This window comes from Lolium rigidum, chromosome 4 (assembly GCF_022539505.1).
Source record: "Lolium rigidum isolate FL_2022 chromosome 4, APGP_CSIRO_Lrig_0.1, whole genome shotgun sequence".
Lineage (NCBI taxonomy): Eukaryota > Viridiplantae > Streptophyta > Magnoliopsida > Poales > Poaceae > Lolium > Lolium rigidum.
This window is the reverse complement of record NC_061511.1, coordinates 231,776,197-231,789,237: the sequence shown is the minus strand read 5'-3', so window position 1 is coordinate 231,789,237 and position 13,041 is coordinate 231,776,197. Positions and strand designations below refer to the sequence as shown.

Sequence of the window (13,041 nt, the reverse complement as noted above, 5' to 3'; positions counted from 1 at the left end):
ATTTCATCCGGTGAAGATTCCAACTCCGTGATACTCACTTCATCCAGTGAAGTTTGTATACCTTTTTAGTATTCTACGAACTAGCAAAACTCTCAGTTGTATCTTGTATACACCTTTAATACACACTTCTGTTAAGTAATGTATTTTGCCATCCTACTAGCATATCTCATAAAAGAAATATGTAGCGATTACTTGAACAATCCGCATAGACTATAAGCATCGCTGCTGAAGATCTAATCTTATCGCAGTCAACTCTTTGAACTTTGTCATAAACAACTTTTTGACAAGTCGAGCTTCTTCAAGGATATTCCATCCAAGTCCATCAATTTTATAGATACATTTACTTTAAAAAAGTATTCACCTATCTTGGATTTTATGGCTCTTAGCCATTTAACGGAGTCAGGGCCCATCATAGCTTCTTTGTATGTAGATGGTTTATCATTGTTCAAAATCAATCCTTTGTCCACAAATCATTTATTTGATCACAATGTAAAACATACCTACAAGGTTCAATAGGTACTTCGATCTCCATGACTATAACATTTTGTAGACATGGAAGCCATGATCGTCGTGGCTGCTCCCGGAACAACTTCCGATGTTGCGCTACTCTGATCATCATGCTGAGGTTCATCAACCTTACCAAGTTCCATTGTCCTCCCACTCAAATATTTCGCTAGAAACAATTTCTTGGAAATAAGAAACATTGACAAACACTTTTGTCTTTGACTTCATAGTGGAAAGAATTCCCAAACATTCTCTGGGATAACCGACAAAGACATTCATCCGATTTTGGTTGTAAACTTATTTACTTATGCTATGCATACCAAAATTTAAGAAAGGACTATTAGGGTTTATACCCATGCCATAACTCGTATGGTGTCATTTCAACGGATTATGATGATGCTCTATTTAGTGTAAAAGCGGTAGTCTCTAAAGCATAATCCACAAAAATATAATGGCGTCATTTTATTTTATCTCATCATTAATCCAACAAGGTTTGGATACGTCTCTCGGATACTCCATCATCACTATGATACTCCAAGAAACGTGAGTTGTAGAACAATTTCATAACTCTCTTAGATGTTCGCTAAAACTCGTAATTCAAATATTTCCACCATGATCCAATCATAGATATTTGACTTTTCTATTACGATGATTTCCACTTCATGCTGAAATTTATTTGAATCTATTCAAATGTTTCAAACTTCTTCCTTATTGAATAAATATATCCTTATATATACACTCAATTCATTGTTGGAAGTTTTCATGAAGTAGAAGAATCTCCCGCACACAACTATGCCCAGTGAACCACATACATCATCATGTATGTTTCCACTAAGTTAGTTGCCCGTTCAACTCTTGGCCTGTGAATGGTATTTCAGTCATTCTCTTTAGAAGAGATTTGCAAGCGCCAAACGATTCGAAAATCAAATGACTCCAAAAATCCATTTGCATGGAGTTCCTTCATGCGTTCCTTTCTAACATGACCTAAATGGCGGTTCCACTAATAAGTGGAATTCAAATCATTTGCCTTACGGCATATTAGCGTCAGTATTATGTATGTGTGTTTCACCATTAAGATTTATAATAACTTATCCATCGTACATGGAGTAAGGTCATAATTTGAACAACTCATTGTTTTCATTTGACCAGAGCAAAATAACAATTATTAAGTTCTTTACTATAAATCCTAAGGGCTAGGTAGAATACCAACGACAAACATAATAACACTTCATTATGTTCCAGACGTGCATTATTACCATATTCCTTATCAGTCACTTAGGCCATCGTATTCTTGTATTGCGTTGTATTGTATGACATCTCATACCAACCAATCTGGTACAAATACCCAAGAACTTCATTGTGTGACCGATCAAGGAATACATTCATAACATGTATATCATCTATATACACCTGAGCTAGACTTTCTAGTCTTTTCTTTCTTTCTGCCAAAATCTTTTGTAGTTTCTCTTTTAGCTTTCCTCATTCTCAGAAAACACTTCACCTTCAATAACTTCTAGGTCTATTGGTCAAATACCAATAACCTTGAGGTTCTTACTTTGAAGTTGATCATCATATGACAAGTGTTCCAGATTTCACTATTAGTAACTTTGTAATGTGATGAACAATTTCACTCATAATTTTATCCATCAAATCATGATGACTTTCCGAGACCATGTCTGTACATGCTAGGCTCGTAAAGTTTAACCTCAGTATTCGCATGTGCAAACCTGGCTTGCACCCGTTGTATGCACACATAGAATCTATAACACCCGATCATCACGTGATGCTTCGAAACGATGAGTCTTAGCAACGGTGCATACTAAGGACGACCACTTCATGGATATGCGAATATCGTTAGTGCCCAACTAGTTGGAGGATTGGGACGCCTGGCGTCTTCAACCTTCGTACATTCCCATAAAATTTATGAGTTTATGTAGTCTCACTAGATTATATTCTATCATCTTGCAATAAGGTCTTAGATATCACATATATCTCATACTTCGCTTATTTCTGGAAACAAAATTTTCAGCTCCTTACTTTTCAAACGGATTTGAACTTCAAGTTTCACGGAGACAAGATGATTTTAGGTACTAATTGAAACCATTGCTCTTTGAATCAACAATGTGAGGTTTACTAAAAGTTTGCAATAGGACTTAATCATTTTCTTGATTCTTTAACAATACGGTACCAGTCCGTAAAGTTTCTTGTCAGACTTAACAGTATTTCTATCTTAATTACAAGACTAGCGCATGGTAGATAACGGATGCCAATTCTACAAATTTAATTCAAAATACTATTCAGACTATGTTCATGATAATTAGTTCATGTTTTAATCTAATTACTAATGAACTTCCACTTAATACAACATCCCTCATAGTTGTTTAGTGGTACACGATCCATATCCACCACCAAAACCGATCATCACGTGAGATGATGTAGCTTCAATGGTGAACATCAACATGTTGATCATATCATCCATATGACTCGTGTTCAACCTTTCGGTTTCCTCTGTTCCGAGGCCATGTCTGTACACGCTAGGCTCGTCAAGCAAACCCAAGTATTTACGCGTGTGCAACATGGCTTACACCCATTGTATGTGAACGTAGAATCTATCACATCCGATCATCACGAGATGCTTCAAAACGACGAACTGTATCAACGGTGCATACGAGGGGAGAACACTTTATTATCTTGATATTAACGTGAGGGATCATCTTATAATGCTACCGTCGCGATCTAAGCAAGATAAGATGCATAAAGGATTAACATCACATGCAATTCATATGTGATATGATATGGCCCTTTAGTCTTTGCGTCTTTGATCTTCATCTCCAAAGCACGGACATGATCTCCATCATCAACGGGCATGATCTCCATCATCGTCGACGTAGCGTCAAGGTCCATGGTGCCGTCTTCATGGTGGTTCACCACATGTAGCAACTATTACAACTACTTTGAAATAATACTACTACATGAAATATAAAGACAACCATAAGGCTCCTGCCGGTTGCTACAATACAATAATGATCATCTCATACATATTCATTATCACATCATGGCCATATCACATCACCAAACCCTGCAAAAACAAGTTAGACGCCTCTAATTTGGTTTGCATATTTTACGTGGTTTAGGGTTTTCGAGAAAGATCCAATCTGCCTACGAACATGAACCACAACGTTGATACAAGTGTTATCAATTGAAATTGTAAATTGAATCTTAACTATGGTGAGAGAGACAGACACCCGCAAAGCCACTTATGCAATACAAGTTGCATGTCGAGCATGGAGCAAGTCTCATGAACGCGGTCATGTAAAGTTAGCCCGGGCCGCTTCACCCAACCATCCCGCAAGATGCAAAGTACACATAACAAGAGACAACAAAAGCATCAACGCCCACAAAACCATTGTGTTCTACTCGTGCAACCAATCTATGCATAGACACGGCTCTGATACCACTGATGGGATTCGTAGCATAGAAAACAAAAAATTTCCTACCGCAAGAACGAATAACAAGCCAAGATCCAATCTAGTAGATGGTAGCAACGAGAAGATCATGAGACTAACCCTCGAAGATTTCCAAAGCCTACGAGATTAGATCTCGTTGTTGATGTAGTCGATCACTTGCCGCTTGCAAAAGCGCGTAGAAGATCTTGACGGTGCCACAATCGGGCAGCACCTCCGTACTCGGTCACACGTTCGGTGTTGATGACGACGTCCTTCTCCCCGTTCCAGCGGGCAGTGGATGTAGTAGATCTCCGTGGAATCCAGCAGCACGACGGCGTGGTGGTTGTGGAGGAGAAATTTATGCAGGGCTTCGCCAAGCCGGCGCAGATTGAGGAGGGAGGAGAGGGGCGGCTAGGGTTTGGGCGCAGGGTGGTGTTGCGACTTGGGGAGCTAGGGCTGCGACTTGAGGTGCCCTTGGGGTGCCCCTTGGTCCCTTTAAATAGGTGGCCAAGCCCCTTGGGTCGTCCATAAACCTGCCCCCAAGTTTGACTGAGTTCCGATAGGTTTCCGGTTCCGAAAACCTAGTCCTACTCGTACTCTTTTGCCAATTCCGAAATTGCATTAAGGAAAGACTCCTTTTCCCTTAAGGCAACGTGGTTGCACCTATTATGGAACCCTCCGGACTTCCTTAGACATCCCGGGTCATCCCGGACACTTCCGGAACCTTCCATAATATTCCGGACTATTCCGGTCCTTCCAAAACCTTCTAGAAGCTCCGGTCAAAACACCGGACTTTTTCCGAACCCCGGAAAATGACTTCCCATATATGAATCTTATTCTCCGGACCATTCCGAACCTCCTCGTGATGTCTCGGATCCCATTCGAGACTCCGAACAACATTCGAGCTCCATTCCATATTCCATATCTACTTATAACGACATCAAACCTTAAGTGTGTCACCCTACGGTTCGAGAACTATGCGGACATGATCGAGACTCCTCTCCGACCAATAACTAATAGCGGGACCTGGAGATCCATAATAGCTCCCACATATTCAACGATGACTTCGTGATCGAAAGAACCATTTACATAAAATAACATTTCCCTTTGTCTCGCGATATTTTACTTATCCGAAGTTTGATCGTCGGTATCTCCATACCTAGTTCAACCTCGTTACCGATAAGTACTCTTTACTCGTACCGTGATATGATATCCCTTGTGAACCAGTCACATGCTTGCAAGGTAATTAGATGTCATTCCACCGAGAGGGCCCAGAGTATATCTATCCGTCATTAGGATGGACAAATCCCACTACTGATCCATATGCCTCAACTCATACTTTCCGAATACTTAATCCCATCTTTATAACCACCCATTTACGCAGTGACATTTGATGTAATCAAAGTACCCTTCCGGTATAAGTGATTTACATGATCTCATGGTCAAAGGATTAAGTTACTATGCATATTAAAGCTTGAAGCATAAAGAACTAAATGACTTGATCATATGCTACGCTTACTATGGGTGTATGTCCATCACATCATTCACCTAATGATATGACCTTGTTATTAATAACATCCAATATTCATGATCAGGAAACCATGATCATCTATTAATCAACAAGCTAGTTAAACGAGAGGCTTACTAGGAACTCTGGTTGTTCACACAAAACACATGTATCAATGTTTCCGGTTAATACAATTGTAGCATGGAGTGTAAACATTTATCATGAACACTAAGATATAACAATAACTACTTTATTATTGTCTCTCGGGCATATCTCCAACAGAATGATCCACACACAAACACAATTATTTGTTTTAACTAAAGTTGAAGAGAAACATATGGTAACAACAAAATTCAAGGTTGACAGCGACAATGACACGATAACGTGAGATTTTTCACTTCCCACCGAGAGTTGGGAACTGGTTCTGGTCTTGAATTGCTGGAGCGGCCAGCGGGGCATGATAGCCTCCACCAAATCCCCCTCTGAAGCCTCCACGGTCCCCACGCCCCCTGCCGCCACGTCCTCGGCCACCATAGTACCTTTCTCCTTCAGCAGGTTTCAGGAACTCGTTTATGCTCACATACTACAAACGACAAAAAACAAACCTAGATTAGTTATCATTATGTATTAGAGAGGTGAGTGAAGTACTCCCTCCGTCCTAAAAATAAGTGTCAACGTTTTCTAGATACAGATGTATCTACAACTGAAATCTGAGACACTTATTTTTGGACAGAGGTAGAATATAAAGTTGGGCACACCAAGCAGGAACGACAGTTGGTGTTTTAACAACAGCAGGGGAATACCAACTAAAACCAAAACAGATATGCAGTCCAGAAAGGGCTAAATCAAGCATCCTAATCATCAAACTAATTGGCTGTTGACACTATTTTTAGTACCATTGCATTTAATAAAAATACCCAAAAGGGCAGCAGAATGCACAACTGGTAATTAATGCACCAGAATAACAACATTATTGTTCCACAACGGTAAGGGTAAACAATATTTCTAAGCATAGCAATAGATGTAATGTCTAACCTTCTTAGCACGCTCATCACGTTCAGCGGTTTCTTTCTTCTTTAAAGCATCCTTATCAGCACCCTGCAGAAAAGATAGATCAACCACACATCTCCAGTGGAGTTATGGGACATGGAGCACAAGGAACAATGGGCTAACATACCAGCTTGATGAAAACTTCATCATTTCCTTTCTTAGTGGAAAGCAGTTGCATAGCCTGCAGGTCCTTATCAATTTCAACCTTCCTCTCCTCAGACTTCAAAGCAAGAAGTGCTTTCCGCTTCTCCTCCATTACTTTCTCAAATTCATCAAGAGTCATCTCCTAAGGTCACAAAACATTTGATTTGAATGATTGCACCACATACAGATAGATAACAGATAATAATCCAATAAAACAAGGAAATGTTCAAATACATTGTAAAATGGTTGCATATATAGTGTCTGCAAGCAGCTGACAAGAGTTACAGCTTGAGTCATAAACACTCAAGACATCAGGAAAAGAAATGGAATAAGTAACCATAATCAACCTAAATATGGATTCAGGAGGGTGGTATTGACTATCATGACCATTTTGACAAGCTTGTAACTACCACTAATCATCTGTAGTTCCCTATGAATCAAAACAAGCTATGGAAATCAGTGGGCCCACCCAAAATAGATATTTAGATAATTAGAAAGGGGGCAGAGCAAAAGTTTCAGGTGAAGTGTTACTCTCATATTTCTGCTGAGTCCTGACTACAAGTACATACCAAATGCAAGTCATAAAGCAAATGGCAACACTGAGGCTGCTGTGATTCCAAGCAAATGAAATTAGATAAGCATGCAGTTGTGGTTGCACTAGTAGAATAAGAAACACAGCAAAATCTCGCTGGTTCACAGGAGACAAAAGGACTTAAAAATTAACATACCCGGCTACAAACATATATAGACACAATAATGTGTGTGCATAGCTAATCACCCAATAACAATGTAACTACAAATGGGTAGCATTCAAGATGAAAAGAAATAATGAAGCAAAACATTAAAAATGATGGAGCAAGCTAAGTAAAACACTGAACTGATAACTATTTTGCCATGAGGTTGGAAGTTGCGAACAGAAATCCACGCTTTTCATCAAGTTGACAAGAGAACTGTAGGCGCATGTTACATTGCCTCAGAAATGTAACTCTAGACAAACTTGCTCACAAATCAGCATTAATTGTGCACTATAGCATGAAGTATACCTAATCTTCTTCTTCCTTTTCTTCTTCGACATTTGTAGTGGCATCTTTGCTGACCTTGTTCTCCTCTGCATGTGGTGCATCCTCCTGTGCAACCTGCTTCTCAGGGACAGGGCCTTCTCCTCCAGCTTGAGGGCCTCAGTTTCCTGGTCCCCAAAACATAAACAAAAGGTTAGCTCTCGTTTCACCACGCTGCATATAAATAGCCTGCAGGGTAGAGCACTAGAGCAGACAACTCACTGGGCAAGAAGTTCATCAGAGGTAGTTCCCCAGTTCCGACGGCCAGCACCGTCACGCTTCATCACATACCCACGGCCTGTACCGCTGTGGCGCTCATAGTTCCTTCGAGGCGGCCTCTCAGAATCATCACCAAACTCGCCTTCCCTATACCCACCTCGGCGGGCTCCCTGGTAGGGTGGACGAGGGCCCCTCTCTCCGCCTTCTTCACCTCCAGTTCTGGCACCATATCCTCCTCCTCTGTAGCTATTCGTATCTTCACTGCCAAATTCGAGGTTCTGACCATACCCTCCTCGGCCACCTCTGCCATAGCCACGTTCACCTTGCCTGAATCCTCCGCGTGAACAACCTTGAGACTCCTGGACTGAAATATTCATAGCATCAGGAGCTAAACCCTAAAAATAGTAGTAGTAGTAGTAGTAGTAGTACTCTATATCATGGCAGAAATGTCTAAAATTGGATCAAAATTCGCCAATTTTAGAACCATGTTTTTTTGTTCCGTTTCAGATACTAGTCACTAGACTATCATATAGCAGATGCCGGAAGGCAAATCATTCCGGGAAAAAACCCAATCCCCCATACACCCTAAACCCCAGATCCGGCATACTCGCAACTCGCAAATAAACCTGAAACCTCGACTTACCAGCCTGCGCAGGTGGGGCCGGGTTGGTAGGCAGCTTGGCGGCTGGCTTTTAAACATAAGGCTCGAAAGCCTGACTTTGAATTAACAAAGCCCTCAACCAGCCAGGATTACACAAAACCCTCCGTACAACACAACACCACACCACACCGGCCGAAGGATACAAGAGCACACTCTGAGAAGCTTACAACACTACGCTAGAGCACAAGCACTAAGACTTGCAGAAGCGAGACCGCAGCTCATTGGCACCAACCGACCAACGACACCAACCAGCGGGGCACGACGAAGCACTGACGGAAGCAGAGAGGAGGTCTTGAACGAGGAGAATCCGGGACTGAGCGCCGAAACCACCTTCCTGCTCTCATGCCGAAGAGGGCCCCTACCCTCTCGCCATGGCTCGGAGGCGTCGAACCATCGGACATGAGAGAAGCTCACCCGAGAGCTGGAGAGGTGTTGGGCTCGAGAACCGAAGGCGTCCTGGATCACGGCCACCATGACAACAAGAGCACACCACACCGGCCACACTGCCGCTGCCCTTGAACAGCCTAGAGCAACAGGAAAGCCACCGGGCACAACAGCAGATCAAGGGCAGTGGCCAACAGGCCCAAAGCTCCCACCTTCGACTCCCCACCCGAACCCCGAATCTCCCCAGGTGACGCCTCCAAGGAGGTCAGGACGCAACGCGTTGATGCCACCCAGTCGAAGAGATTTTGGACTTTCGTCCGGGAGATGGGTCGGGGGTGGAAAGAGGGGGACACAGCGGCGCCTCTAAGGAGGAACCCAGCACCCGAGGGCGTCGACGTCGCTGGGACGGACCAGCCAGCCTAGGGTTTCCCCTGCTCCGAACATCCCACCAGCACCCCTTGCCCCAGAGATCCTGCGGCGGCACCACCTTCAGCCGGAGTAGGCGGGGGAGAGAGAGGAGAGCAGCTACCTCAGATCTTGACGCGAAGAAACTCCACGCTACCGTCGACGCCCGCCGCCGCCCCACCTCCTGCGAGGTCGAGGAAGACCACCAGAGCTGCCCGCCACGACGCCCGCCGCAGGGCGCCGCCGCCCAGATCCTGGTCCCCCACCACGAGACGGGGCGACAGGAGCCTCGCCGCCAAGCTTGGCGGCCGGCTTCCCGGCGGCGGCCGGCGCCGACTTCTTGGCCTCGGCACCCCCTGCCGTATGCACCTCTGAAGGCTCCACGGTCACAGCACCCCCTGCCGCCGCGTCCTCGGCTTCTGCCATGGTACCTTTCTCCTTCAGCAGGTTTCAGAAACTCGTTAATGCTCACAGACTAAAACGACAGAAAACAACCCCCGATTAGTAGTAATGGTTATGTATTACAGTTTACATAAAATTGGGCACATCAAACACGAATGGCAATTGTTGTTTTAACAACAGTGCAGTGCAGAGGAATGACAACTAAAATCAAAACAGCAAAAGAAGCTGTCCAGAAAGGCCTAAATCAAGCATGCTAAAACAACCAACTAAGTGGTAGTTCACACTATATTTAGTACCATCGCATTCAAAAATACCCAAATATGAGCTGCAGAATGCCCGAGTTGCTATCAGGGTGATATGCATAGATTGCAGGCCACCAATAAAGCGTTGGTATACCTTCTTCTGCCCAAGAAAGAAGAAACTGTGGAAGCAGTGAAGCACGCAAATTTCGGCCACTCTGCTTGTTCCCCGGATTTTCGATAGCTGTCAAGTTTCCACCAAGCTGACGTCAAATCAAGAGAAAATTATTTTCTTGTGCCATAAGAATGCCTTCTTTGTTGAAATTTATGCACGGCTGCTTTCTGAAGCTTCCCACAGACCGTTTAAAGTCATTGAGACTCTTTTTTGTTTGCGAAATTAAAGTTATCGAGTTCAGACAGCAGGGTAAAAACGTGGAATTAAACTAGCACAATATACCAGAAACAAACATGATCTTAAGAATGAGTGAGGATTTCGAATTTGGTGCGATTATTCCCACTAATCCCATAAAAAGTCTAGTATCAAACAGCGGCTAATTGTCCCTCTTGTTTTGTTTTGGTTTCTGACGACCAGCCGCGGCAACAGTCCACGCCTGCACAGCTGCACTGCACGTGGTATTCGCAACTCGCAATGAATTCCGGAAGCCCAGAGTACCATCTAGCTAGTGAGAGGCTTTGGAGGAGTTCCTACGGGTAAGCTTGACAGTTTCTTGTAGCAGACAACATCACTCGCACCCCATCTCGGGGGTTGAGAACATATCTAGTGATCAGCACCACAAGTCAAAATCTGTATGCGCGCGCTGCTACAGGGATCAACACCACAAGTCAAAATCAACACAAATGTTTGAGCAAACACAACCACTGCCAGATTGTGCAGGTATTTTAAAGAACGGAAGGAAAATGTGATGGGGTTGGCTGGTGATTCCAACGGTGGGAACCCAGCATCACGTTTCCACCATGATGACCTCTAAAGAAAAAACAATTATGGAGTACTTTTCTTTGGACACAAACATTATGTCACATTCGTTGTGTGAGTCAACAAAGGATGGGAGAATCGCCATTTTCTGAAACGTGTAGCACAATTGTCTTCTTAGCTTTCCATGTGCATTCAATGTCAGAAACTATCTATTCCCTTCAAGTTCAGGGCACCATTTAGCTAGTGATAAGCCTGGAGGGGTTCTTGTTCCTTCATGCTTTAGAATGGAGGTCCTCGTTTCTGCAGTAATTGGTGAAATTGTCAGCAGAACTATATCTGTTGTGGTCGAGAAGTGCCGCGAGCAGATGACCGCCAAGGAGCAGACAACCACCGAGGAGGACCTTCAGAGGCTGCACCAACTGCTTCTGAGGATATCGGCAATCATCGAGGAGGCTGAGGGGCGGTGCATCAGAAACCGAGGGATGATCCATCAGGTTAGCAGGATGATAATACAATTGTTCAGAGGGTACTACCTTCTCGACTCCTTCAAGTCCACACAGAAGAAGACAGATGATGAGGAGGTGAGTGGCTCCTTGTTTGCCCAATCTAAATTTAATCCAGCTAAGAGATTTCGCCGGTTATCTAGCTACACTCAAAATTTTAGCATGGTAGTTGGTAGAGGCAGCAGTAAGGAGTTGAAACAGTTTATTCTTGTCCTAGAAAGCATGGTTGCTGATTTGAAGGAGTTCGCTATATTTCTGATGAGCTACCCTCGCATGTATCGCCAACCGTATGGCTCATATTTAATTTTAGACAAATTTATGTTCGGCCGACAAATGGAGAGGGAACAAGCCATCGGTTTCTTGCTACAACCTGATCCTCCAAGTGGTGGAAATTTGGGTGTCCTACCAATTGTTGGTCCTGGACTTATTGGGAAGAGCACACTTGTGGAACATGTTTGTGATGATGAGCGTGTGTGCAATCACTTCTCCTTGATCTTACGCTATAGAGAAAATGATCTAAAGGATGAAATTCCAACAACTTTTAGAGATCATTGTGTGATCAAGCATCAAAATAGTGCCTCCAATGAAGAAAGGTCGTTGCTTGTGATTGAGCTCTTAGGGGACGTGGACGAAGGGGCGTGGAAGAGGTTGTTGCAGACTTCTGAAAGATACATGGCAAATGGAAGCAAAATCATAATCACTAGCCGTTCAGAAAAGATGGCCAGTGTTGGAACGACAAAAGCCATCAAGCTAAGTTGTTTGTCTAAAGAAGCTTTCTGGTATTTCTTCAAGATGCTTGTGTTTGGAAGCACGGATCCAGAGGAGCACCCGAAGTTAACATCCATTGCCATGGAGCTAGCCGTCGAGGCGTGTGGATCTTTCATATTCGCATATGTTACTGCCACCTTACTTAGAGCAAATACAAGTGTTCGGTTCTGGTGCAGGGTTCTTAGACAGGCTAGGGAATTCAGACATTGCTGAAACACAGCAAGGTTACGAGGATCGTAAGCTATTTCTAATACATCATAGTCACCAAAAAGGGCCAGCTGCTCACAGCGAAGTTCCGAGAATAACAGTTGTGGATCTTCTCTCCGGGGCCTGGAGCCCTATGCAGCGGGGAAAATTTGAGGTTTTGTCCTGGAGATCGCTCATACCGCCATACTACAACTATGTGTATTCTTGTGAGCTTGTGCAGAACAAGAACGCCAGGCTATAGAGCCAGAGGTGGTTTCTGATTCTACTTAGACCGATGGATCTTGTATATTGTAATTGTCATTCAGCCAGACTATGGATCCTTAGTTAACGATTGTGTTTGTAATCACTGGCATATTTTTCATCTCAATAGAGCCTTGAAGTCAAAGCTAGTTGATCTTTCTCCGAAATATTTATTAAATGAACACCTATTTAATTAATTAAGTACAGCACAATTCAATGAGTTATTCGTGGTTTGTGAAATGTTGAACGGAGTACCTTCTCATCCGGGTTCCTATTCCTCCGTGTGTTTGATGCGTCCTAATGATATAGGACACCTACAAATTAACAGCATCCAGATCCACATAATCATACCACAACAAAAACAGAGGAT

At 43.4% G+C, this 13,041-nt stretch overlaps 2 pseudogenes; one reads left to right on the top strand and one right to left on the bottom strand.

The window, feature by feature from the left end:
• Positions 1-5,851: 5,851 nt before the first annotated feature.
• LOC124648409 lies at positions 5,852-8,305 on the bottom strand (annotated as a pseudogene).
• Positions 8,306-11,237: 2,932 nt separating this feature from the next.
• Positions 11,238-12,769, top strand: LOC124707257 (annotated as a pseudogene).
• Positions 12,770-13,041: the final 272 nt, after the last annotated feature.